This window comes from Microtus ochrogaster, chromosome 22 (genome assembly GCF_000317375.1).
Source record: "Microtus ochrogaster isolate Prairie Vole_2 chromosome 22, MicOch1.0, whole genome shotgun sequence".
In the NCBI taxonomy this organism is placed as follows: Eukaryota; Metazoa; Chordata; class Mammalia; order Rodentia; family Cricetidae; genus Microtus; species Microtus ochrogaster.
Genome location: NC_022023.1, coordinates 19,324,814 through 19,348,813, shown reverse-complemented (window position 1 = coordinate 19,348,813; position 24,000 = coordinate 19,324,814). Strand labels below are relative to the sequence as shown.

Sequence of the window (24,000 nt, the reverse complement as noted above, 5' to 3'; positions counted from 1 at the left end):
CAGAGAGAGAGAGGGGGGTACAGTTCCACAATCCCTTCTGGGGTGTGCACATCCCAATGATACCAGGACTTTCTGTAAGGCCCTGTCTCTTTAGTGTCAAAAACATCTCTTGATACCATGAGCCAGGAGACTTAGATTTAACTCAGGAACCTTGTGTTAAAGACACCACACCACACCTAAACCAAACCGAACCAAACCCAAATGCAAACCCATGTTTTGTCAGGATCACTGCAGCTTCTGCGTTATGGGCAGACTGGTCCAGCTGGCTACTGTCACGAGCACAAAAATGCAGAACATTGGCTTGGAGTGACTTCCTGACAAGGAAGGTGTTGAGGAGGGACATCCCAGATACGCTTCCATTGTCACGCTGACTATGTGACAGAGATGGCCGAGGAAATCTCGAGAGCTGCCGGGGACTGTCCACTGGCTCCCATCCCACCATCTACAAGTGCTCATGGGACTTAGGGCAACAAAGCCATCATTGACTCGAAAGAGCCTCCTCTGTGGAAAAATATATCTGTCAGACCATTAGATCTCTGCTAACAACAAAGTTCAGGGAGAAACATATAAATAAGATTTATTTTGTAGCCAAGCATGTGTAAGGTATTCTAACTGCACTTAAAAACACCTTCATCAAATCCTATTCATGACAGCTGTCCACTTATTATAAAGAGATGCACAAAGATTTATGATTGTAGACCTATAGCCATCAGTACGACACTGACTGATGGTTCCCAATATGCAGGAGACAGTAGTAAGGATCCTGGGAAGATGTACAAAAGGCTAAGGACATTGGGCTGACTACAGATAAACTGGGTTTTTGCTGCACACATTCCTCATGCCTTTCCTATGGTAAGCAGCATCATCACTCCCCAACAGAGACCTTTATGGAGCCCATACATCTTATGGCTGGTGTTTTAATGGCTTCCATTACAACCATAATGATCTTAGGAACACCATGGAGAAATACTGAGCAGATTCACAAATATCTGAGCGTCAGTCCTGAGGGCCCGCAGGCTCCAAAATTCAACAAAATGTTTCTGAGATCCTTTGCTGGGTTCTGGGGAGGCACAAAGAATAATTTGTATCCCACGGTGGTCTGTCCTGCAGGGGGACAAGCACCTGCTCTGGTCTACTATCTGCTTGATTCTAGCCCTTTGAAAAGATGCAGTTAGAGGAATAGATCAAGTGCACGAGTCTGGCAGCAGGTGCTTCTCTTTATAATATTCTCTCTTCCACAGACCCTAGATGAGCACCAGGATTCAGAAAAGGCTTCTATGGGATGCTCGCCTAAATAACGCTGCAAAGGAATGCCGGCCACAGTGCCATCTCACGCGAGCCCAATAACAATGGCTGTGATCCATTCACTGTCCAGACTGACTCAGCATCGTCTTCTGGCCAGTGAAGGTCAGAACCTTGACTTCATACATTTCAAAAGGAGGAACCATCTGTTACATGTCTTTGGCTTATTCAATATCTTCAGATGGGACACACATTCTGCCAGTCAGGACAGCTCTCTCATTTCCCACCCAAAGAGCACGGCATGGTTCTACAGAATCTGATTTTACTCTCGCTCTTCACTCCTGGCTTTTCCAAGGTCTGGGCATCTCCAACAATGTGACAGAGAAAACAAGAATCAACTGAAGGAATAAGGAGATATCTACCTTGTGGTAGAAGTAGACAAAGCAGGTTTGGTGGTAAACAAAGAAAAGACAAAGAAGGGCACCATCTGTAGGTATTTTTTCTTCAGCCAAGGATGTAGCCCACTACTGGGGGGACCAGATTAGGCATGTGTAAATCTTGTCTGTAAATCAGCATTCAGCCATCAGGTAACATTAATTGAATTGCCATGTGTAGGGATCAAAATAAAATAAAAAAAAGTTCTGAGAGAATGAAGTCCTGAGTCAACATGTGCTGTTGCCATGGGAGTGGTCATATCAAGGGTCCCATAGCCACAGGCTCGGAGGGATGGCCAAGCCTTGCTGAGGGACTGAGTGTGACTATTGACAGTTTGTGCAGAAAAATGTCTACTGTATCTTTCTCTTCCTGGAACTTGATAGCTTTAAGATTGCTCTCTTACACAGACTGCTCCTATGAAGATTAGATAGGTCTATCTCCTTGATACAGCTATATACCATAGACCCTACCACCTTTGTTTTTTAATATAATAGCCCTGCCTCCTTGTCTAGATATGTCATAATCCTGCCTCCCTGTTCAACTGTATACAAGGAACATGCAGAGCCTTCTAGGTGCTTTGGCTTCTTCCTCAGTGATCTCAGTCCACCAAATCCCAGCTTTGCTGTGTGTCCATGTGTCCGTCTTTTTTTCATTCTCTCATCACCTTCAGTCAGACCAAGTCCCCAGGGTCATACTGGACGCAGCAGCCATGCTTATACACATGCCTATATGAGCTTATCCAACTAACATTCACAGAGCATCTGCTTTGTGCTATGACCACTTCAGAATACAGATACAGCAGATTCCAGCCTGAAAGACTGGAACAATGCAGTATAAGATGACTTTGGGATGACTGAGGTTTCTCACCAGTCCATGGTCAAGTCAAGTGACATAATTTAGGGTAGGAACAAGGACATAGAGGTGGCCTTTTGTATCTGATTTCTACATCTGTGGTGTCAACCAATCAGACTGAAAAATACTCGAGACCATTCACCTGTACTGAACATGTTCAGAATTTTTTTTCCATGTCATTACTCTCTGAGGGATACGATTCAGCAATAATGAACAAGGCATTTACATTGCATTAGGTATTAAACGTAATGCAGATGTAATTTGAAGGAGACAAGAGGATCTGTGTAGGTCCTACACAAATACTACAGCATCATACAGAGGGGTTTAAACATCCTCAGATTAGGATGCGTGGGGAATCCCGGAACCCATTTCCCATGGAGATCAAGGGCTGATGTTATTTATGTCATTCATCATTACAGCATTTTGATATAAACAAGTATCTTCACCCCAGTTTTACAGATTAGAAGCTCAGGGAGTCCAGCATCTCGGGGGATACACAGGTAAGTACAAAGGATACACAATAATTGACACAATCCTGCACAGGGCTGACACTGCATACTCAATGCCATGAACATAGGTACCCTCAGCGTTCTACAAGAGAAGATGTGTTAATTAACCAAGCTTGTTTAATTGAAAGGGAAACACATTGGGGAAAGCCTAATTCAAATAGTACAGAGTATTCAATAAAAACAGAGTCCCCTGTCTACTGTAGGCCACGTGGGACAGAAAACTGCTTTTTAACAGTTTGGAGAACAGCTTTACCATGAAACTCTTAATCTACCATGAATGCAACAAGCAAATCAAATTAATTGTTTGGAAAGGCTGAAGTCAGTAAGAAGAGAATTCTCAGAATGACAAGAAGAAAGCAATAGACGTGTGTTCCATGCTAATGGCCCTCCCTGCAAAGGGAGATAAAAAGCAGTGTGCCCACATTCTGTTTTCATTACCTGGTCCTGACAGAATCACCAGTGTGGCAGACTAATAAAATGCCCATCCGTTTTTTGTAGATAGGTCTTGGGCACCTGCATTATCCATCCGAATGCCTTTCCAGAGCAGCCCCAGGGCTAGTTTCTCCCTCCTGGCTTATCTTAGTGATAAGGACTGTGCTTGGAGTTTCACCTCTCAGAACAGGGCCTTGGCCTCTTCTCTGGGTCAAGTAGCTCCTGGGGCAGGGCAGTGGTAGGTGGGTGCCTTCTCTCTCTGTAGACAAACAGAGATGGAGGCAGAAGAGAAAACCACACATCTGTCCCATGAGTTAAGGAGCTTCCCCTCACCGAGCAAAACACTGTGTCCATGTGTGTAAGAGCTCAATACCGACTCCACAGTTCCTTCCCCGGTGTACTTAGGTATTTAGAAGCACGCTAGAAGACGAAGCTCCCAGATTCTTCCATTCCAGGATGGTAAAATCTGCATCAAGTAGGCACGTGTCTAAGGAGCTGAGATGAAAGAAGCCATTCAGCCCCCCTTGAACGTCATTCTTCACAATTCTAACATGCCAGACAATGGGGAAGAATTCACTAACTAAATAACAGGTAACTGGGCAGCAGAGCTACACCGAAAGATCTTTTCTCTACAAGCAGCTACAGAATTCAACCAAGAACACAGATCCTCTTGCCATAAAAGTATACATGGACTGTTTGTGTCTCTGCACAGTCTTCATACCATAGAACACTTTCCCTGGGGGCATAGCTGAGATGCACGGCCGACCTAACAGGAGGGCTGTTCTCCTCACATCAGCCAGTGTCTTCGGTTAGGCTGGAGTGAGAGGTGACTGTTTACGCCACCCTGCAGTCCAGCCTGCACAAGGGGCCTCTTAGGCCAGAGAGTTCCGGCAGGGCCACTGTGATGGAGGTGGGTCTTGTATCTTAGCTGTTGCTTTCATTGGTTAACTAATAAAGAAAACTGCTTGGCCCGATAGGACAGAAAATTAGGTAGGTGGAGTAAACAGAACAGAATGCTGGGAGAAAGAAGCCGACTCAGTGAGTCGCCATGATTCTCCCACTCCAGACAGCCGCAGGTTAAGATCTTCCCTGTGTAAGCCCACCTCGTGGGCTACACAGATTATTAGAAATGGATTAGATCAATATGTAAGAGCTAGCCAATAAGAGGCTGGAACTAATGGGCCAAGCAGTGTTTAAAAGAATACACTTTCCGTGTAATTATTTCTGGGTATAAAGCTAGCCATGTGGGAGCCGGGGCGGCCGGAACGCAGCCCCGCCGCTCCTATTACTACACCACTGCAGCGAAAGGGCAGCCACGCCGTAAACATCAACTCCGTGGCACGGGCTGTGAGCCTTTTTAAAGTCCCAGGCCCCACAGTTTGATGTCCTCCTTTGCCAAGGCACATAGAGTGGCTATGGCAAAGACCTACAGAGACAAATCATATCCGGTACTGCCCTTCCTAGTCCGTGAGGCCAGTCTACTGCTTATTCAGATAAAATGAGTTACAGGGATAAACCGTGCTTGGTTCTGATTAGGCGCTCATAGTTACATCTTGGTGATGAATGGCTAAAAATGAAGTCCGTGAGTGAGCTGGGGAGTAGCTAGCAGATGAACCTGACAAGGTGAACAACCGCGTTAGGGATCAGAGACAATGACAGATGCACTGATACGTCTGGCTCCTGATTACAATCTGCAAAGGGAAATGAAAAGCCAACACAAAAGCCCCTTCAGGTACTCCCAGTTCACAGATATCAGAGCATCCCCAGTTGCCACGGCAACACCAGCTGAGCGAAAGATAAATACAGCCTCATACACAGGGCCGTGGAGACCCACACCCATGCACAAACACGTTCCTTCACAAAGAGACAGACAGACAGGGAATGTTCCTAACAGGCGGATCTCTACATACCTTCTGTGAAGACATCTGAAGGATGCGGGTGGCTGCTGGTCAATGAAGAATTTTAAACCCACAGAGAAAAGAATTCAATTACCATTAATAGTGTTCAACCATAAGAGACACTGATGTGAGCAATAGTGACTATTCTTTCTACCAAGATAAAGCCTCCGACTTACTCTGATTTGAACCAACTTCATCCTCCTATGTCTGAGCTTCTAAATGTATGATCTAAACAAGGTTTTATATTTGAGTAAATATATATACATATATTTATTTATGATGTATATCATATATTACCATATAATGCTATAGTATAGATGAAAAACTACATATCATCACAAATATGAGGCCAAACTGGAGTTCTTTAATTTTGATTGGCAACCAAATTCGAAGATGCAGTGTTTCTAAAGGCAAAAGACCATCTTGACCAATATTAGATGAGGGTCAGATTAACCTTGCAACATCTGTTTTGGCAGAACACAGTAGCTATTTCAGATACAACATGACAATGTTTATCAGGTATTTGAGCTTATATTTAATTTGTACAAACATTAATTACTTTGGTTAATATGTCTGGACCATGGTCAGAGGCATGGGAACCCCCAAATATGTTGCCAAGGTGGATGTAATAGTTGAGGAATGTAGAAGGCTAAGAAATGTTTAAACAGACACAAAATGGAGATAGGACAAGATGCCATTACCTCATTCACTTCTAAACAAAGCACCACTTGATGCTTTTCCAAGAGTTACTTAACAGAATTCATCCATAGCTCCTTTCCTGAATTTGTATTAAAGAATCCAAACCCATCCGATTCATTTAAAATATTCATAGCACTATTTTTATATATAAAACACATGACCCATTTCCTACTTGGTAGGCATTTAGACTGTCTCAACTTTTACAAGGAATGCTATAGTGGATATTACATAAATCTGTCTCTTCCGAGACATACATACTTCTCTCTGAAGTATATTTACAGAATAACTATTGATTTGTAATAGAAAATCCGTATGCCTTTAATCCCAGCACTCGGGAGGTAGAGGCAGGCGGATCTCTGTGAGTTTAAGGCCAGCCTGGTCTATAAGAGTTAGTTCCAGGACAGGCTCCACAGCTACAGAGAAACCCTGTCTCAAAAAAAAAAAAAAAAAAAAAGAAAGAGAGAAAGAAAGAAAGAAAATGCCACCTTTTCTTTAAAGTTGATTTGGCCAGTGTTCATTTCCCAGCAACAATGTATAAAATCTCTCAGACCTTGCATTATGGGAACCCCCAGTATCAAGTTCTAACTACCACTGGCAAGCGAAGAGCTGTTCACTGGTGTCTTATCACACTGTTTTACATTTATATTTGATGTGTGAACTTGGGCCTCTGCTCATGATAACTGATCATTTCCTGACTCACATTACCACAATTCTACTTTGTATTAATTTTTTAAAAAATGTGTCCATGCTTGTATGTGTGCATGTGTACATGTGTGCATGCGGGTGGGCGTGTGCATGCGTGTGTGTAAGCCAGAGAATAACTTTGGGTGTCATCCTCAGAACACTGCCCATAATCTTTGAGACAGGGTCTCTCATTGGCCCAGAGCTCAGTAGTTAGGTTAGATGGGCTTCCCAGTGAGCTCTGGGGATTCTTCTGACTCCACCTTTCTAAGGCTGGGCTTACAAGGTGTAGTCCCACACCTGAGATTCTTACATGAATTCCGGGGATTGGACTCATGTCCTCATGCTCGCCATAAGTCTCACACCAGAAGGGACAACCCTAGATTTGAACCCCTGTCTCCTGATTCTGCGCTGTGCTTTCCACTGTCTACGTGTGCTTCCCCCACATCTCCATATAGAGCGAATGGAGAGTTACCTCTGGCCCCACAAAGCAGACCCCACAGAGTCAGCAAGGCCCCTTTTCTTTCTTTGCTATATTTTTGTCTCCAGTCACTTTGTAAATTAGTGGTTGAGGCTCTGAACCACCCACTCTGAAGAATGCTATGAAAAATACCTTATTTAAGCACAGGAAATGGTTCATTGTTGTTAGTCCATGACCTAACTGTGAAGGTCAGGGATGCTCAGCAGGTAGTTTCTTAAGTAGGAGTGAATCAGCAGAACGGCCCAGTGGGAGCTCTTCTGCAAATTGTGGTCCAGTGGGCTTGGAGCTGGGCACAGGACCAGAGAACAGACAGTAAGCACACAGAGTCCATGTCTACAGAACGCTGTGTGAACAGAGTCATCCAGCCCAGAACAGAGTCTTTGTCAGTGAACAGGAGAGAAGTAGGGGAAGAGAGCAGCGTTGACTCCAAGCAGAGGGCTTCCAAACTTCAGTCCATTTAACTTGTAAAACATCCCCCAAATGGGAGGTGGTGGTTTTGGTTCCATAGGTGAATGAAGAGACGGTTCAAAAAATGATTTACCCATGGCACTTTCAAAGCCTAAACAATGACCCCGCTGGATTCAACACTAGATTTCAATTGTGCCTTTGATACCAACCCTGCACTGTTTCAGTCATATGATTCTGAAAACAGGCTTCTTAAAGAGAACACACCACAGTTATTGAGAACACAGGCTTCAGCTGGACTGATGAATTTAGATCTCAGCTTAGCTTTATGCAAATTCTGTGAGTCTGGCCTTGTGATGTCAACATTTCTGGGCTTCAGCCTCTAGATAACAAAACAAGAATAACAATTCTCTGGAAGAATCTGAATCAAAGGGTTGCTTTGGGAATTCATGGATTGGCATCTGCAGAGACCTAAGAACAATCAAAGTCACATATTAAGGGGTCTATAACAGTAATCTGCTGTATAAGAGATTACCTGGAAACATGGAGGCTTAAAACATCACAGACACATACAAGTTTTATAAGTCCTGAGCTTGGCTCCAGCTTCTGATCCCCCATGAAGATGCAATGAAGACATCAGCTACACTCAAGTTTATGAAAGGCTTGACAGGTGCTGGAAGGCTACTTTCAAGATGACTCAGTCACCTTGGCACATTGAGGCTTCCAGCTGGCAAAAAGCCTTGACTTGCGGAACCGTCCCATGGCTTGCCTGAACAGGTAATCCAAGAAACAAAGGTAGAAACCGTGATAGCTTTAGGTTTCAGTCTTGGGGTTCACACAGCATCACTTTTGCAGTATCTTACGGTTCACACAGATTAGCCACGTTTGTTTTGGGAGGAAACCACACAGGGCGTGGAAGAATCTTGCAGGCTGGCTACTGTGGACAAGGCCTGTTAAAGGAAGGAAGTGGATTTTAACTGTGCTTGCATGCTCCCTGCCTGGCACATCATGAGACCATCGAGAAGCATCCATCGGAAGAACAGATGTACGTGTAGACAGGAGGAATGTCCACATCATCCCAGCCAAGTTCCATCTCAGCGGTCCCACATCCCACATTTTACTGTCTGTTTTCTCAGCCACTTGCGAGGAAGGAAGTATTTGCTTTCAATTTCTACTCTAAGTCATTATCTCGGTGCTTTATTAGTTCTCAAATTTCATTTTGATATGAAGGAGCCTGGAGTGGTGACCTCAGACCAAAAGTGCTATTTAACTTTCTGTTTCACCGAGCATAACAATACAAAATACTTCCTCTGAATTCAAAAGGCTCAAAACAAAGACAGCTGAAATTTTATGACCTGCTTGAAATGTGTGTGCCATGTGCTCAGACAGAGAGTAGAATGCATCCCCAAAACAATGGTGGGAAAGTTTCTCCTTGCACAAAGGCGGGCTTTCTGCTTCCTCTTTCTTCTCAGAGCTATACTTAGCAGATAAGACAGAATGAAAACCCTGCAAGGCTGTTCACTGAAGCCAGTGAAATACCAAGAAGCTAAGAAAGCACTGCCTGAGGCCTGGGCAGACTACTACCTCAGGATGGGCCCCAGGATGCTCTTCCAAGTTCCCTCATATTCTTCTTCTCAGGAATACCAGAGTTGGCATTTTTCTCAGATAAGATCTATGTCAGAGATCAATGACATAAGACCGTGTCACAGCAATGGCACCTTAGGATGACCTTTCCAACATCTGCAGCCAGACCTAAGTGACCATATCACTTACACCTTTGCCTCAACTCACTAGATGTGAAGCCATTTGTTCCTAGACAGTGTTGATAGTATGTGCTTCCTGCCACGCTGAAGATGTCACCAATAGAATCTGGATACTCTCCCTGGCTCCTTTCGGTAGCAAATGAGCAGAAGGACCATGGCCCTGGCTAATGTTGATCACAGAGAATCGCACTCAGGTAACCAACAGCTACCAATATACTCCTCATTCCCAGCCAGCAGCTCACGGTTAAACGGCTGCCCGCCTTCTGATGTCTTGAGTTGGAGAGACTTATTTCACAGAGAAGTAGAGTGAGCACCATTTCCAGGCCTGAAGAAAGGTAGCAGGAAGATATGTTCCCAGCATGGGAAAACTTGAGAAGGTAGTTGGGAAGAGAAGCGAGTTTTGAGATGTGATCATCAGCCTGGGAATTATTTTGGAGACTAACAGTCTAAGTGGAGATGTCCTAGTGTCTTGTGGCAATACATCCCCGAATACACAGAGACTAGAGCCAGGAACACTGCCTTGGGGATGCCCAGAGGCAAGAGGAAGAGAGAGGAAATGAACCAGTTCAGGATGCTGAGGATGCTCAGTGAAATCATGGAGAGCAGCTCATAGGTACTCAAGCTTCCCGGGGAAGCAGCCAACAGCAGGTACCAAACCATGCTTGGCTAGACCACCACAATTAGCCCCAGTTCTATGAGGAGAACTCATCTTTAAAGCTATGGCTGGCGCTGCCACAATGTTTAACCTGCAATTTCACTAAGTGCAAAGGGTTATCACCCACAATTGCTTCAAAACACTTTCTCCTTCCCTTGCACAATACCCCACTATCCAAGGTTTGTCTCCCAATAAAGCAACTGTATTTCTTTCATCTCCAAGCAATGTCCCATTTAAAAAAAATCTACTGTATGTGCACTGTAGATATGGTAGGCATGGTAATTGTCACTGGAAATACACATCAGAACTGAGGTCACAAACACATACAACATTTTCCATGAATATAAATCGGCAGTAACCCCGGTTGAAGGAAACAAAACAAGTTTTTATTCTCATAATCATTTTGTCCAACTACAGTGAACACCTTCTGAAGTGCCTCTGTTTGAATAGAAGTGAGGGTTCAGACCAGTTCTGGTCCTCTGATTTATTAGTGTCAGAATATAAAGGCTATTCTAGATATTTATGGATAAGTCTTCTGTGACACTCATTCATGCCCCTGGGTGGGTAGCCGTGAATTGCTTTTCATTAGTAGATAAATAATACTCCGATTCTCTCCTAAAACAATTACCCTAAGTAGAGTGAGATTCGGCTGGTTCCCAGATGCAGAGCAGCAATGTAATAGGAATCTCACGGCTTCTCATTAGTGCTTCATTTGGACCATGACTCTGCAACTCTTTTTCAAATATCAGTGATGGGAGCTCTCCACACTCCCTGTATTAACTGTGATTTCACCCTGTTCGCTTTTATCAACTGAGAAATCTGGGATGAAAACCCTACAGTAGCAAATATTTGTTCTGTCTCTGATACATGTGGGTGGGGGCTTGTGTTCCAAAATCCAAGGAGCTGTATCTGATGCTCCTGAACTCCACCCATGACAGGAGAGGAGCAACTAATTGCAAATGGGCTATGCCTTGCTGGACCCAGCATAACCTGACTATCAAATTGTCAATGAGATACACCTAATTTATTAACCATCCGTAGTTCAGTGTATCCACTCTTTCCACCACGATGGGGTGACTGACAGGGAGCTATGGCTCACTACTGCTGCTGCCCAGCACCAAGAGAGGGTACCAGACCACATAGTGCCAGTCTGGGAATGATGAAAGGCAACATTCAAAGTATGAGTCTACCACATGTGTTTTTGCTTTTGTACTGTTTTGCAACAGAAAGGACCTACGTTGAGCCTTTGTAAATCAGAGTCTAAATCTACATTACAAATGACAACAAAGTGGTAAGTGGCTTCGAGGGAATCTATACAACACATAGAAAGAGTAGGAAGGAGGGTGTAGATACAGATGAGCAGAGCAGCCTGTTGTGGAGGTGGCAGCTGAGAAGGGCTCTCCAAAAGTCAAACTTTGCAGTGAGGGAGAAGAGGAGTTTGAGCAAGGGTGTGGTGAGATGAGCAGCAATGTGGTGTGTGTAAGAAAACCACTAAGAGTCCCTGTGTCTGCAGAAGACAGGCGGATAAACGGGAGGAGTTGAGTGAGAAGAGCCAGGTTACAGACAGACACATTCCAATATCCCCCAGGGGAGACAACAGTGTTTAATAGGTGAGCACACCAAGGGAAGCTAAAAGGAAGGGTGGAAACGGCCAACAGATGATGTGCTTTTCCCTAATTCTCGTTGCATACATGATAAATCAGGCCACATCGTGATCAAGATTGGAACCCTATCTGAATAGGAAGTAAATACAAAATAGACACTTAAAAACAAACTTAGGAAGTAGCATGAAGAAAGTAAGCTATAGGGAAACCTGTATGCAATGGAGTTCCTCATGGAGCACCAAGAGGAAACATGAAGAGCAGCCTGAAGATCTCAGAAAGCCCATGTGTCTGTTTTGCTGGTCTTCAGATTGAGAGATGTTCAGACCTTCTGCAGGGAAGATTTAGAGCAGTGCGAAACGCTGGTCCTCACCGGGCAGTTTATAACCACCCAGATCCGGGGTGGGTGGAGCATGCAAATTTGCATTATTCACAAGTTCCCAATCGGTGCTGATGCTATTGACTCAAGAACTATAGTAAGCTAAGTGTGGAGATGCACATTTTTAATCCCAGCATCCAGGAAGCAGAGGCAGGTGGAGCTCTGTGAGTTTGAAGTCAGCCTGGCCTACAGAGTGAGCAAGTTCCAGGACAACTAAGGCTGTTGTTACACAGAGAAACCTGGTCTCAAGCCTCCTCAAAGAGAACTATAGTAAAATTGCTGAACTGTACCTTTTTACACACACACACACACACACACACACACACACACACACTCCAGTCTCATACACTTAATACAAAGATGGACCATAAATCCTACTAACCTAGGCATGAGTTGAGTACAGAAAACAGGGATAAGTTGAATATGGAAAAGAGAAGAATTCAAACACCTCACCAATAAATATTGTATTGATCACTTATTAGAATTGTGATATCTTGACTACATCACTAAGATCAATACATCCATTTCTGTCCACTTTAAGGAGGTAGCTAGTGAGCCATGTAGCTCATGTTTTATTTCTTCCGGATAGCACCGGGAAGACAAGTCCGAAGAGGCCATGGTGGAATGGGCAGAAATGGTGAGGGTTCCCATTGTCATAAAAGTGCACAGGATAAATCCCCACTTCCTTGTCCTCTTAAGTGTGGAATGTCATGAAGCTTGTGACCTCAAATAGGGGCTCAGTGGCTTGACTAACATCACTCACCCCTTGAACCTTACACTGGGTACCTAGTAGGGGACAAGCAAAAGAGTGGAGTGCCCCTCATTTTACAAAAGTCCCTCCGTGGACTTCATCCTCCCACATTCCTCATTTCGACTTGCAATTTTGTTTTTTCAACATGGAAGGTAGTTTATATAATCCCTAAATATGATTCCCTTCTCCCCGTGCTGCCCTTGTTCCAGCTTCTTGGAAGGCCCCTTCATGCATATGCAGACTGGGAGCCCAGGGGCTCAAGCTCTATACGTTCCTCTATTCTGCCACACATGACTAAGTCAGTCACCATGGCTTAGCTACCAAACAGGCCACTTTCTGTAGGAAAAGTGGGCTCTGGAATTTTCCCTGAACCTTTAGTTGGGTCCTAGTAAATATCATTAAGAGGACCACATTCCAAGTGCTCCACCAAGACTTCTAAGCAGCAAGATCAAGACACTGTTCTTAAACATCCCAAACTGCATACAATGTAGAATAGATGCCTTCTGTATAGAACAGATGATGTGGAAGTTCTAGGGTCACGCAAAGAGTACCCAGCAACAGACCGGACACACCACAGTCACGTGTGAAGAAAGGGATGGAGCCAACAGATACAGAACAAAGGGCATGGTGATGGAGTGTGCACAGAATCACCACCTGTATCCAGTTCAAAACTAGCTCAAAGTTACTAGGTGAGAGTTAATTACTTTGTGGAAAAGGAAGGCAGAAAAGCAGTTGGGGCACCACACCGCTAGTAGCTTTTGGAATGCTCGATTTTCAGGGAAGTTTTCAGGAAGCTGTCCAAGTACCCTCAATGCTTTCCTTTATGTGTGATATGCTTCAGCTGAACCAAAAGTTCCTAGGGCTTGGGAGAAGGCCCAAGGGAGACGGTCCAGTGGCTAGGAGCGAAAGCTATGGAGGCTTGAAGACCTGAGTTAGATGCTTCAGTACCCAAGTAAAGCCAGGCATGGCTGTGTATGCTTTTAATCCCAGCACTGGCAGGGGTGTGGGGGTGGCAGAGACAAGGAGGTCACCAGGGATTCGTGGCCTGCTACCCTAGACAAAAGGATGACCTACCGAGACAGAGAGCAATAGAGGAAACAACCCGACATCCTGCAATAGCCTCTGCATGCATACACATAGGTGTATATACCCACACACTCACATACACACAGCATACGCCTACATGCGTGTGCCACACCGCTAGGCTATACCCACTCCCACACCCACAGTTCCTAAAATCAATGATTCCTACAAGAGATGTGTGAAACGAAGACAATAATGCAAACATGATATCAAATAATGGAAAGGTCTCTCATTCTCCTACTAAGCTCATGGGGCAAAGTTAAAGCCTTTTCACTTTGATTCAGTAAAAATGCACATTATGGAGAAAAAGATTTGAAATATAGATTTATACCCAAGGCCATTAACAGTAAATGTCAATCTGAATTTATATTTTTGTGTCTTGACCAAGTAGCTGTTGGTAGTTTGAAGCCACCAGGGCTAGATGGACAATTTATTTTATGGTTAACCTCCTCTTTTTTTTTATGTATGTTGGATGGTTTTTAATATGCCTTGTATATTAACAGAGAATACATTGTAAGTATAAAGTACAAGTATTACTGGTGCTTATCAAGATTCCCATGGCTGGAGTTTAAGCAAAAACTCTTATCTCGCAGCATGGATATAAATATACCATCTTATCTCTGAGGGAAGGGGCTTCAGGGTATTGCAGCTCTGTAGACATTCCCTGCTTTTAGAATATTGGTAAGTCTCCAATAAGAAAGATACTAGCATCATGCGGGAAATCTTTAGATTTTCAGTTTTTCTTTACTTGTGAAAACATGGCTGAAGGAGGATGTTAAATTTAACTCCATCTTCCTTTGAAGCTGAAGAAATAGTCTGGAGACAGGATTTCTGTCACAGCCCTGAGTTCCCACTGTGGCATCTTGATAAAGACCAACAAAGGGGACCCAGCAGCTTGCTACTCGGCCAGACAAGCAATTAACGAGGAAGGCACAAACCAAACTCCCCTTTTCAATGGGAGGGATGGAATGTACGTCTGACCCCATGACCCTGTCTGGATAAATAGAACCTTGTTTGGTCTGGAGCTGGTTGGAGTGCAACAGCTGAACTGGAAAGGTTGTGACCAGCAAACACAACCACTCTTACAAGCACCTGTTTTCCTCTTTTGTGTATGTGTGATATGCGTGTATGCTGTGTGCATGCATGTGTGTGCGTGCATGTGTGTTGTATGTGCTTGTGTGAGTGTGGTGCCTATGTGTGGCATGCATATGGAAGCCAGTGTGTGTGTGTGTGTGTGTGTGTGTGTGTGTGTGTGTGTGTGTGTGAGAGAGAGAGAGAGAGAGAGAGAGAGAGAGAGAGAGAGAGAGAGAGAGAGAGCGTGGTGCCTATGCGTGGCATGCATATAGAAGCCAGAGGACTATCTCAGCTGTCTGCCTCAGGTGCCATCCATCCTGAATTTTGAGACATGGTTTCTCACTGGGCAGGAGCTGTTAGGCTAGGCTCCAGGCCCTCAGATCTACTGCCTCCACCTGACCAACACTGGAATTATAGGCACTCACCACCACTTTCACTTTTTAACTTAAGCCCTTGTTCCCCTGCTTGAAGGTGAACACTTTACCTATGATTTATCTCCCTAGTCCCTGCTCCTGTTTGATTGATCAGCCTTGTTTCCACAGACAGGCTCATGTGTACAATCCATGGCAGAACCTTCTGGACCGATGAGAGAGAGGCAATGGTTCCCAAAGGTTCCTGGTTGAGTATTGTTTAAGTGGACATATGAAGTCAGAGCTGTGTACACACACACACACATCCGTGAAATTCAAATTTCCCTCACCCTGTTTTTTTTTTCGTCATGGCCAATTGCTCATTAGTTATTGTTTTTTTTTTTTTTTGTTTTTTTGTTTTTATTTTGTTTTTCGAGACAGGGTTTCTCTATAGCTTTGGAGCCTGTCCTGGAACTCCCTTTGTAGACCAGGCTGGCCTCGAACTCACAGAGATCCTCCTGCCTCTGCCTCCCAAGTGCTGGGATTAAAGGCGTGCGCCACCACCGCCCGGCTTAGTTATTGTTTTCTTAAAATTAAAATATAATTGCATCATTTCCTTCTATCCCCTTTCTTTCTCTTCAACTCCTCCCATGTCTCCAATCCCTACTACCTCTCAAATCCCTGCCCTTCTCTTCTTTACTTGTTATACGCACACACACACACACACACACACACATGCACACAGCATACATACACACACACACATGCACACAGCATACATACACATACACACACATGCACACAGCATACATACACAACTGTTGCTTGCATGGACATGACTTCAGGGTTGCTCAGCTGGTATTGGGTAATCAATTAGGGAGGCCCTCACTGGGAGAAGACAACCCACTTTCAGGATCCCTTAGTTGCCTGTGGTCCTTTGTCTAGGGGTGGGATCCCAAGAGATTCCCCCCTTCTACATTAGGATGTCTATTAGATTTGAAATGTTCCCTTCACTGGGTTCCAGTTCCTACAGCTTCCTAGGCCACGGTGAAGCAAAGTCCCCTTTTATTGCCTCCAGAAGGAAATACGTTATTTGTAAAAGAGAGCTGGGTATGGGGGAAAACGCAGCCTTGGGCTTTCCTTCCGACGGGAAGTTCTCAGTCAATCAAATAAAACCCCGTTAAAGATGAAGTTGGAATTGAAGAGAGGCTTTCTAGGCCGGCTTAGGTAGGCAGCTCTTTTACTGGGCCAAAGATGAAAGAGGTGGCGGCCAGGTTCTCCTCTCAGCAGAAGCCCTAGGGAAGTTGTCTACAGAAGAAAGTGCTCCCGAGCCAGGGCTTAGGGCTGAACTTGGAGAAGAATGCAGAAGAGGTGTGCTAGAATTTGTTAACTAAAATTCTCAGCTGGAACGGCCAGAAAACGAGGGTTCTACAGACATGGAATCAGGTGTCATAAAGTAGGCAAAGAATAGATGCTCATCGAGACCTGGAGCTCAAAATTACAGATCACTACAGCCGGGTCAAAAGGTCAACGTACCTGTACAGTAGTCCTCGTTAAAACCTCTTCTGACAACTCCCTTGTTCATTTTCAATGAAAGCAAGGTTACAAGGTCAGGGAAGCAAAAGAGAGAATAGTTAGTTTGGAGTGGGCCCAGCTTCTTGCTGTGGCTAGTGTACTCCCAAGAAAGGGATGCCAACCTGCAAGGGAATAGACACCCCAGTTCTTAGGCATCTATTCAGGGTCCAGAGCAGGTAAGCTGTCCCTAGAAGATTTGTGTCCTTTATTGGGTATAGCATGGAGATCTGGTTATCTTATCCCAGCTAATAAAAAAAAAAAGATAAAACATGCTACCCTCTTAATATCATGATACACCATCTAGGGGCTGGTAGCTAACACTCCAACTTCCCGCTACCTTCCTGTGCATGGCATACAAACAACCTTTGCCATCTACAACTCCAGGAAACTGATATTTCTTCCTGATTAAGGATAGTGGGTGTTAAGTAGTTTTCTCAGACATACTATGCAGGGACGGGGGCAGAGGGAGCCAAGGACGTGGAATCCATGCTCATCACCCACGTCACCACGTCTCCCAGCTCATCTCTGCTGTTTTCTATTTTGGATCTCTATCTGAGTCTTTGTCTGAACCAAGAAGTCTCCGGTGAAAGAAGAAATTGTGTATGAAAACCACAGCTGTAAGGAGGATTGATGTTAGGAACACTTATACGGACGTCCATGGGGATCTTAAAGAAATTTTAGAGTTATCTTGCCCGTGGCAGTGTCTCAGTGGGCCTCCCAAAGGCGGAGGCCAGACAGTGAACTTGCTACTTCCATAAGCACTCTTGTGGCAGCAAGGTCTTAAAGTCAAAGGCTTTGCTCGGGTTGCTAAAACGAAGTGTAAAACAAGAAGCGACCTTCTAGGTTTCTGTATAAAGAATGTGTGGGGGCTGTGACCTGGAGGTGGTCCCTCCCTGGTCCCTAGCTATGACATCAGCCACAGCTTCAGCTTGCTGGTGGTAAGCGGGGCCACCCCTTGCACGCCACACACTTTGTCACTGTGTGAATACCCCTCCCTTGCTGATGTGTGTGACTTCACTGGGTTGTGCCGGAACACAGAGGAAGTCACAATGCGGCTTGTGACCCTTAGTACTAGATGGCCCTAGTTGGATGATAAATTCTATGACCACCGTCCACATAAACTGGCTCTTGTAGGACCTACAGAATGTCCACAGGGAGGAGTCGTTCTATAAGGTGGAAAACCCCAGACAAAAATCCCAGGAGGCATGAGAGCAAAGGGATTTGATAAAAGTCCACAAGGAAGGTATCTGTAAGGACAGACAGGAGAAACATGTATGAACTTTAATGGGCCTGGTCCTGAGTTTGAAGTCCTGTTTCCTTGCTGTCCAGGGAGCCTGCTGAGATGGAAACGGTGTATTCAGCAGTGGTATGTAGCCAAAGGAAAGGCAGAGGGATGGGCGAGTTGAGCTACAGGAGAAAAGAGGGCCTGACTACTGGGATGGGAACCCTGGAATCCTGGAGGCCAGACATTTGAGCCATCTTGCCCCAGCTCCCTAACTTACATGGCTGCCTGTCATTGTCAGGAATGTGGCTCTTTCTCCCTCTGGGACAAGCCACCACTTCCTGGACCTACACTGGCTTCGGGGGCTATTTTTGGTTATTCCAGGCCAGTGCCTGAGAAGAAGGCACAGCTGCAAGGCACTCCCCACTTCAGTAGGATTTGTTGTTCCCAAAGGGCTGTGCCTTTTTTTCTGCACATGACTGACGGTTACCTGGACACAAGGGCAAGGGAAGGTGAAATTGCCAGGGACCCTGCCTTTCCCGGCTCTGGGAAAAGTAAAGAAACGTGCCTTGGGTCAGTTTGTATGGAAACAAACAAGCATTGGTGTCTAGGCTGTGTTTGTGGGGTGAGGACCAGAGTGCTGGGGGCACAAGCAAATGCAAATTCAGTCTGTCCTGCACCTAGCAATACAAGCCAGTCAAGGTTCACCTTCCTACAGAAACAAAGGACACCTAGTCCAGGAGTCATGATCAGAGGTATCTCCATTCCAAACAGGAACGGAGAAATTCAGGGACACTGACTTCCACCCTATCCAGTTTAGTTGCCCCTCTCATTTACCAATCCATCCTCTCCTGCTGAAAGTCCTCCCAAACTCCCAGTTCTCCCAGCCCTCAAGCTCCTGCCTGTGAGATACATCCTGCAATAATGGGCCACCAGTGATGAATCACTCACCCACTGGCAGAACCACTGGTCTTTGGTGAATGTCTAGGGAACGGAAGGGCAGCCAAGTGAAGCAGGGTACACACGAGCCGTGTAGCCTCGCCCAGCCCCCTCCTGAGAACTGCGCAGGGAACCATAGCCCTTTGAGAGCAGCCAAGGCTGAGGGGCCAGACCAGAAAAGCAGCCACTGGCTAAAATGGGAGTCAGTTCAGTTGAAAGACACGGGCAGGCCAGCCTCTCACTTGGATTTCCTTTCCGAGTGCGTCTCTATAGCCATCCTGGGCATGACAACTGAGTTTATTCCCCCAGCACAATAAGTCTTGAGTGTGCTTCCTCTGTGCTAGCAGAAGCTGGTAGAACACTCAGGGCCAGAGGTTTGGCAGGCCATTATCACCAGCGCTGTCGGGTATGGGTAGAGCCGACGAACACCACAACCCTCACCAGTGCTTTGCCGCTTGGGAAATTAGTCACAGCGAGGATGAAAATGACAGTGTTCTCACTTAATTAATACACACTGGGTCAGAGACACCACGCTAAGCATTGGCGGTCCTCACTTTGCACAGTGAGGACGGGAAGGTAGATGTCATATCGCATTGCGTTTAGAGGTGTTCCTCAAGGCCCCACAGCTACTGTGACTGAACAGTGATGGAAATGCTGGGCGCTGACCTGTTCCCTGGAGGACCATTTCTTCTGGGAATTCTGAATGGGCACACTCTTTCGAGGAAAGGGCAGAAAGTGGAATTCACCCATGGGGAGGGTTGACCAGCCCTACTGGGCACTCTGCTGGCTGATGTACATGTGGACACTCGCCTCGATCCTGCAGACCAAGCACCCCAAGCTCAGGGTTTGAAGCGAGCAGTGATAACTAGTTCGAGGGCAGAAAATGGAGGACGGAAAGCCAATCTCAGTCATCGAGGAAAGCACCCACGCTGATATGGCATTGTAGCCCAAGTGATGCGGCAAACCAGACACTGGGCAGTGTTGTTTGATGTTTGATTTTTCTGCAAAGGGCTAGAGAGTCAATGGGACTTGGTCCATGGGCTAAGCTCATATTCTGATGAGGACATATTTGAAGGGTTGATTCAATGAAACTCCTGTTCTTTTCAAATTTTATTCTTTGACATGTATTTATTTATGAGGGTAGGCATGTAAGTATGTGGGAGTCAGGACAACTCGTGGGAGTCGAGTGGCTCCTTCTACTAAGTGGGCACTGAGGATCCAACTCAAGCACCCAGCCTGGCAACAGAGGCTTTTACACACTGAGCCCTTTTGCTGGTCCCAAAGCCTCTGGCTCTTTGTTTTGTTTAAGATACATTTATTTATACACATATGGGTGTTTTCCCTGCTTGTATGTCATGCACCGTGTGCCATCAGTGCCCATAGAGGTCAGACGAAACACTGGATCCTCTGGAAGTAGAGTTTCAGGCACTGGGGAGCTTCTGTGTGGGTGCTGGGAATCAAACCTGGGTCCCTGAAGGAGCAGCCAGTGCTCTTGATGGCTAAGCTGTCTCTCCGGCCTCCAAGCTTTTGGAAAATTAGCTTTCATGTATAAACTCATTCTTAACTTCTTTGTCTTGGTTGATTTTGGTCCTATTCTTTTCTTTCCCCTGTCTTTTGGAAATAGGGCCTTACACTGTAGCCCAGAGTGAGCTGAACCTCACAGCATAGTCCAGACTGACCTTGACCCCTCCATAATTCTCCTGCCTCAGCTGGGTTACAGCCATGAGCCACCACATTGGGCTCTCATTCATAACTTCTGAGAGCTCCTTTTGTGCTACAGACCTCCACCCACCAGCATATTCTGTCAAAAGGCAGAAGTAGGTCATGATGAACATCAACGCCAGCGGGGAATCGCTAAGGTGCACACCACTTTTACAGTGAGAGCAATAAGGAACAGTATTCCCACCGAAGGAGAAACATATTCTGGGTAACACATTCATACCCTGATCTCTAAATCCATAACAGAGCCCAAGCAGACACTGTCGTCCAAATCCCTTGCTCCTCTCTACATCAGGGACCAGGCCTTAGGCCACTAGATGCTTTGGATATGCAAGACAGTCAGAGTCTTTATTTAAGAGACACGTGCTAAGAGACCAAGGCTTTCATTCCAAAAGGCCTCCCACATATCAACAGGGAGATTTTTCCCTTCTGTATGTGTGCCAGACATCGACACCCAGGCCATAGGCACTAAAGAACAAAGGAGTTTTTGGTTCATAGAAGCAAGAGCTAAGTTACTGGAACTGTGGAAACAATTACTGGATTAGGACAGACACAGCTTTATAAGCAGCAATGGAGGACAGGGTTGGCAGGACTGTCACTTTCAGTAAGTAAAACCACTTGGGAAATGGATTTATGGGTAAACTTTTGACTGATAGCTTGCTGGCAGATGTGTTTCCTTGGCTGGCAAGAAGTCCGAGAAAATTCCCCAGGAATGGGTGACAGAAAAAAAAAAAAAAGGCACAAGGTTGTGTGTTTTGGAGATGACCTTGCTTGGTATCTGACTGAAGAATTGATGTTTTGATCACCGATGTGTTATAGTGAGGGCTGCTGGGTGCCACTAGGTGCCTCAGCTTTCAGAGGGTTTAGGGAAAGAGCAGTGACCAAGATAAAAGGCAAAGGCTCTAGTCTCTAAAGAGTTCACTGAGATCAGGTCAACCTCTGTCATTGAAAAATAAAGTCCTTACACTAACGCTTAATTGGAGACGACCCACACGGCCACCTACACACCCACCCTTGCTAACTGCAGGGTCTTCACATGCCATGTTACTAAGGTACATTCTCCACATTTTTTTCTTCCTAATAAATCTCAATTTACTGAGCAAACTAGCTTTTTCTTGGACTGCCAAGAGATGCCACCTGTAAGTTACTCCATCAAAGAATGCACCATGATCGCATCAAATAACTTCTTCACTTCTTTTAATTAAGCACTGGGAATGGCCAGGGGTCATCGGTTGGGGTCACCACCATGCAGATGGACCTTGTTGCCGATCAACAGTAAGGTGACAATCAGGAATTGTTTAACTGACAGGACACTAAAGGCAGTTCTACCTGTCCATCTATCGGCCCATCCATCCATCCCCCCCCATCCATTTTCCATTAGTTCATTCACTCTGTTTTCTTTCTTTACATGTGATTGTGGTGTGGTATGCATGTGTGTGTGGACACATGTTCAAGTATGTAAGTGACTGCACGTGTTTATGTGCAGGTACCTATTCACATGTATGTGCATGCAAGTGAAGGCCCATGGCTGATACCGGGAACCTTCCTTGATTATCCTTCCACCTTATCAAAAAGACTGGGCCTCCTCATCAAAACCAATTCGACCCCATAAGGTCAGTCTCACTTGCTCAGGGGATCTGCTGTCTCTACCTTTTGTGGCTGGAATTACAGCAGGATGTTACACACATGGCAATGATGTGGGGATCCAACGCCAGTCTTCATTCTTGCACATCACGTAGTTTAACCACTGACCTCTAATTTCCCATCCCTCATATTCTGTTATCAAACACACATAAAACTTGTCACGTGGTTTATGTATATGATGCCAAACAACTATGATCATTATCAACAGTTTCAAAACCTTAATAAGAATGCCCCAAATCTATTAGGCAGTTACTCCCACACCCATCTCCCCTAGGCCCTGACAACCTTACTAACCTGCATTCTCTGTTTAAGGAGCTGCCTATCTGGCCTCTTCCTAAAATTAGTATCACATAGCATAAGGTATACTAGTGTTGCAGCCAGTATCAGTGACTCATTCCTTTTGTATGGCTTATATATGCCATGGTGAGGGTATAATACTTCACATTTATTCTCTCATCCAGTGATGGGACTTTTGATCCCTTTTTATGCTTTGACTGATATGAAGAGCTCTTCTATGAATGCTCATATTAACGTTTTGGCTTGAACACCTATTTTAATACTTTGAAGAACATATCAATCTATTTTTCCTGTTGGGGAGGATCTGAATCCAATCTACCACTTTTAACCCCATGATTTCTTTACATAAAACTTCTGTTATATATCAGACATATGGCTTACAGAGGTAGGTGGAGGAGGGTGTTATTAGAAAAGTAATCAAGCATGGTTTATGCCCCCAAGAGCTGATGTTGTATAAAGGAGAAACACCAGTAAGACACTAGCCACAGGGTACCACAGGGCATTGCATACCTACTGAGTGACAGGAGCTTTGTGTTCTCCTTCATCTAATTCTCACAAGAAACCATTGAGAAACAAATTCCTAACATCATCTTTGGGAACAGAGTATTAAGGCCATATGTGGAAGAGGGGAATTGATCTGCGTTTGAGAGTGGGACCACAGAAGAGTCCTCAGAAAAGGATAGGAAGAAGCAAGAAGTAAACAGAGATACCTAGAGGCAAAGGCATGGAAGAAAGCATTCTGAAGGAGAGAGGAGAGACAGGTCTGAAAGAGGAGACCCTTGAGATATGTCCAAGGAAGGAGGGCCCAGAGAATGGCTCAAAGAGAGGTTTGAAAGAGATTGAGAAGAGACAGGTCAACAATGCCAAGGGCAGGGATGTCTAGGTGAGCACTGGCAAGTTGGTCTACTGGGGCTAAGGAGCAAAGCTACAGGAGATGGCAGCCCCCTGCTGGGATGCTACACCAGCAGGCATGCACTGAGGCGGGGCTGGGAGCAAATGGGCAAAGCCCCAGGGGCAGAGGAGTAGATGGTGTTTCAAGGAATCAAACTAGAAAGGTAAAGGGAGGGAAGGGGCAGGGGTAAGAGAGGGAGTTTTTGCCAGGTGGTAGCCACACCATTAATCCCAGCCCTTGGGAGGCAGAGGCAGGAGGATCTCTGAGTTCAATGCCAGCCTGGTCTACAGAGCGAGTTCCAAGACAACTAGAGCTACACAGAGAAGCCCTACACACACACACACACACACACACACACACACACACACACACACACACACACAGAGAGAGAGAGAGAGAGAGAGAGAGAGAGAGAGAGAGAG

At 45.3% G+C, this 24,000-nt stretch overlaps 1 protein-coding gene across 2 annotated transcripts in view; it reads right to left on the bottom strand.

Annotated features, from left to right (window-relative positions):
- The window catches only part of Slco3a1 (solute carrier organic anion transporter family member 3A1), a 282,659-nt gene that overhangs the window by 148,194 nt on the left and 110,465 nt on the right, over positions 1 to 24,000 (bottom strand). The window lies entirely within an intron of this gene.